The sequence below is a fragment of the Hibiscus syriacus genome, unplaced genomic scaffold (genome assembly GCF_006381635.1).
Source record: "Hibiscus syriacus cultivar Baekdansim isolate YM2019G1 unplaced genomic scaffold, ASM638163v2 tig00111207_pilon, whole genome shotgun sequence".
NCBI lineage: Eukaryota > Viridiplantae > Streptophyta > Magnoliopsida > Malvales > Malvaceae > Hibiscus > Hibiscus syriacus.
The window spans coordinates 828,335-832,680 of record NW_024063019.1 but is presented as its reverse complement, the minus strand read 5'-3'; the positions used below and the strand labels follow the sequence as shown (position 1 = coordinate 832,680).

At 35.0% G+C, this 4,346-nt stretch overlaps 1 pseudogene; it reads left to right on the top strand.

Annotated features, from left to right (window-relative positions):
• The first annotated feature begins 363 nt into the window (after positions 1–363).
• On the top strand, positions 364–3,331 carry LOC120155743 (annotated as a pseudogene).
• Positions 3,332–4,346: the final 1,015 nt, after the last annotated feature.

Here is a 4,346-nt window from a genome sequence, read left to right as displayed (position 1 = left end):
CCTTTTCTCTCCTGCTTTTTATCCCGATTCTCTTCTTCTTGTTAGGCCCGAGTTTGAATCCCCAGCCTCTGTCGCCCATTTCTACCTCTGATGAACTCGACGATCTACGTCTCTTCCACCACGCCACCGTCTCTCCCTCCGCCTCGTCCCACCTCTCCTCCCCCTCCCCTAAAATCGATTTCATTTTCTTGACCAACACCGACCTCCATTTCCTCTATTTCCATCTCGTGTTTCCGATTATTTCTCAGTCTCACTCTTTTTGAAAATCTGATTATTTTTTGTGTTGATTTATGTTTGTAATGTATCTCTTCTTTTAATGTCAGTTGAAGTTTATTTTTTTTCTAATAATTAGACTAAAATTTGGAGATTTGATTGTTTGGGTTTCGTGTAGAGTTCTAAGTTATCTAAGCTCAAGGCGTGATGGCTTCTATGACGTATTCTCCAGCTGCATTTACTGGAACTTCAGCTTCCAATCTTCTTCGAAGCTCCAGTAATGGCGTGAGCGGCATCCCTCTTGAAACCCTAGGGACGCCATGATTTGATGTGTCAAAAAGGGGTGTAACTGTAGTTGCAAAGCTGAGGAAAGTGAAGCATGAATATCCATGGCCTGTAGATTCGGATCCAAATGAGAAAGGCGGAGTCCTAAGTCATCTTTCCCATTTCAATCCTTTGAAAGAAAAGGAAAAGCCTGTTACTTTGGATTTAGAGAAACCCCTTGTAAATTTTGAGAAGAAGAAGATTGATGTAATTCCTTATTTCTAGTGACTTTTGGTTTTTCTGATCATAACATGCCCATGGTTGCTTCAAATTTTGTGTTTGTTTCATATGCAAGTGAGAAGGATGGAAAATGAAACTGGATTGGACTTCAGTGATCAAATTATATTATTGGAGAATAAATATCAACAGGTACAATTATTTTGTTTGAGACAATCTGAGAGTACTTTAGTTGTTTCCATGAAGTAATATAATTTCTAATTATACATTTATATGTTCCTCTGAGTGGATATATATTCAGCCTGTTAATGAGAGTGAAGTTAAGTATGGAATATGTTTTCATGTGCTCAATTTAATTATAACAAAACTGCAAATTAGGTCAGGAAGTTATATTTAATATTGGCTGATAAAATGTTTCTGATGTTGCATTTTCTATGTCATTTATTTGTTATTTAGAATTTTATTATAGTACTTGATTTTATTTTTGGATTCATTCTCTTATTACAGAGGATTATCAATAGTAGAACATTTATATGCTTGCTTGAAATTATGTGGTGTTAAACTCCAAAATCTATGATTCTTCTTTAAGTCTGATGTAAGCTTGATACCTTAATAAGGGATGAGCTTAATTCAATGTTTTAGAAAAGGCTTGCACACCATTTAGTGTTGATGTTCTGTCAAAGATATTGATGTTTCACCATGTTTGTGGTTTCCGATTAACTCTTATGATCCTTTCTGTTATTTATTTCAGGCCTTGAAGGACTTATACACACATCTAACCCCTATACAACGTGTGAACATTGCCCGACACCCTAACAGACCTACATTCCTTGATCATGTATTAACATTACTGATAAGGTTTGGTGGTTGCATGACCTTTAACTCGGATATTAAATTTTGCATATTTTCGTCAACATTATCTTTAACACCCAGTGTGTGGTGGGTGAAGAATTGTTCTAATAAATATTTTTTATATTCTCATGTGTTTAGTTTGTGGAACTTCATGGAGATCGATCGGGGTATGATGATCTAGCTATTTTTACTGGTATAGGAACCATAGATGGTAGGCGATATATGTTTATTGGTCAGCAAAAGGGTAGAAACACTTTTATCTGCATATTCAGCGTAACTTTGGAATGCCAACTCCCCATGGGTAAGTATATGAAACTTGCATGTTGAATTTTACCTTTCAAAGAGAGAATCTATCACTCTTAAATGATATTTAGGAAATGCTTACAGTTACAGGAAGGCTCTGCGCATGATGTATTATGCAGATCATCATGGTTTTCCTATAGTTAATTTTATTGACATTCCTGGGGCGTATGCTGACCTTAAATCTAAGGAGCTAGGTCAAGTATGAGGACTATTGTATTATGAAGCATACCAGATCTACTTTTAATGTTAGCATAACTGATTTTTATGCGTTACATTCATGTAGGGTGAAGCTATTGCCCATAATTTGAGGACCATATTTGGTATGAAGGTCCCAATTATTTCTATTGTTATCGGGGATGGTGGCTCTGGCGGTGCCTTGGCCATTGGTTATGCTAATAAATTGTTGATGTTGGAAAGTGCAGTCTTTTATATTACCAGGTATTGAGATGTCATATATTGTTTTTATTGAATGTCGTTTAAGCCTGTACAACTTGCCTTTTTGATCCCACACAATATATGATATTGCAATTGATTAAAACCTTATTTTTCCTCGTTGTACCTGGTAAGATTGTATATTACTCCTTGTAAATGTTGATCTTTTTTAGATGACATTTCTAATTGTGTTGATATTTCATTTCTTTCCTATTTCTTGAAATAGTATAGTCCAGAAGCCTGTGCTACAATTTTGTGGAAGACTGCCAAAGCTTCTCCAAAGGTTCAAAATAAATTATTAGTTTTAGGCTTATTTTTTAGTAATTTTAATTTTCTTATTAGTATTTAAGGTTTCCAGTTGTAGCTCCTGTCAAAATGACATTTGAAATGTAAGTGTTATTCTTTATCTATTTCCACTAAGCAAAGATAAAACATATGTCCTTATAGGTAATGCAACAACTATTCCTCTATTTCCTACTTGTAGGCCCACATCTTCTTTAGCCATATTCCTTCTCTTTTACAGTCCCTGTATATAGGTATAAATATGAGAACCACAACCGATATATAATACCCAAGAAGTAGATGTTGACAAAATATCATCAATAACATAAATACCTGAAACAAAAAATTCGTTTGCTTTTGCCTTCTTGAACTCCTCAAAGTAAACAGGGTAATTTCTCTTCCAATGTTCGGTCTTATCGCAATGGAAACATTTTCCTTCCTTGCTAACTCCCCCATTGGGTTTCAATGCATTTTTCCCTTTTGGTTTGGCCTTACCGCTGCCCTTAGACTTTGCCAGTACCTTTTTCTTTCCCTTTCCTTTGTCCTTCTGGACCATCAGAATGGGCTTAGGTCCAACCTTTTTCATGTTACTTGCAGCAGTTCGTAACATACCAAGTAATTGTGGCAAAGTCTTGTTAATTTCATTCATGTTGAAATTAAGGAAAATTTGGCTAAAGCTATTTGGCAACGATTGTACGATAACATTGGTAGCCAATTCATCTTTGAGAGGAACTCCCAGCTTCTCTAACGTTTGGATGTAGCCCATCATCTTGATGAAATGAGCTTCTACAGGAGTTCCCTCTGCCATTTTGCATTGAAATAGAGCTTTAGAGGTCTCATATCTCTCTTGACGTGCTTTCCCTGCATATATTTCTTTGAGATTTTGAATCATCTCATATGCAACCATGTCCTCATGTTGCTTCTGAAGCTCAGGAGTCATGGTGGCAAGCATTAGACATCTAACATCTAACATATCATCTATATGTTTCTTGAATTTTTCTTTTTCAGCTCTTGAAGCATTAGCTGTCGGTTCATCACGAACAGGTTCCTCAATGACATATTCCTTCCTTTCCTGTTTGAGAACAATTCTCAAATTACGAAACCAGTCAAGGAAGTTTATGCCATTAAGTTTATCCTTCTCAAGGAGTGATTACAGTGATAAAGTGTTGTTTTTCATTATATCTACAACAATGGAAATATTAAAGTAAATTTACCGAATTAAAATTTATAAATAGGACATTATTTACAAAATACTCCCATTATTTTATTCAAAATTAAAAACCCTCTCTGTTTTAAGTTCGAAAAAATTCAACGAAAATTTTCTTGTGGGTGAGGATCCATAATACAGCAATTTCCTAAATTAACTTTGGCTTTTCTTTTAGGATAATGATTATTTAGGTAAGTAACACTTTACTAGTTACATCTCATGTAACCCCTCATTTTGGTGAACAAAAGTCTTTTAGGATAATGATTATTTAGGTAAGTAACATTTTACTAGTTACATCTCATGTAACTCCTCATTTTGGTAAACAACTTTTGTTCAAGTCATCTCATGACTTGTCCAATTATTTAACCTCTAGGTTTCTAATCCTATTAGAATAACCTAGCTAAGTTATTACCAATATTTCAACAGGTGAATAACACTTGCTTATTCTTCGCGTTTAACCAAGATAGATTTATGTGCCAATGCTTTGGCAAAGCCCACACAATATCGATTTAAGCCTTGACGAGGGTAAATATTGGATGGTTAAGTTAACTTAGAT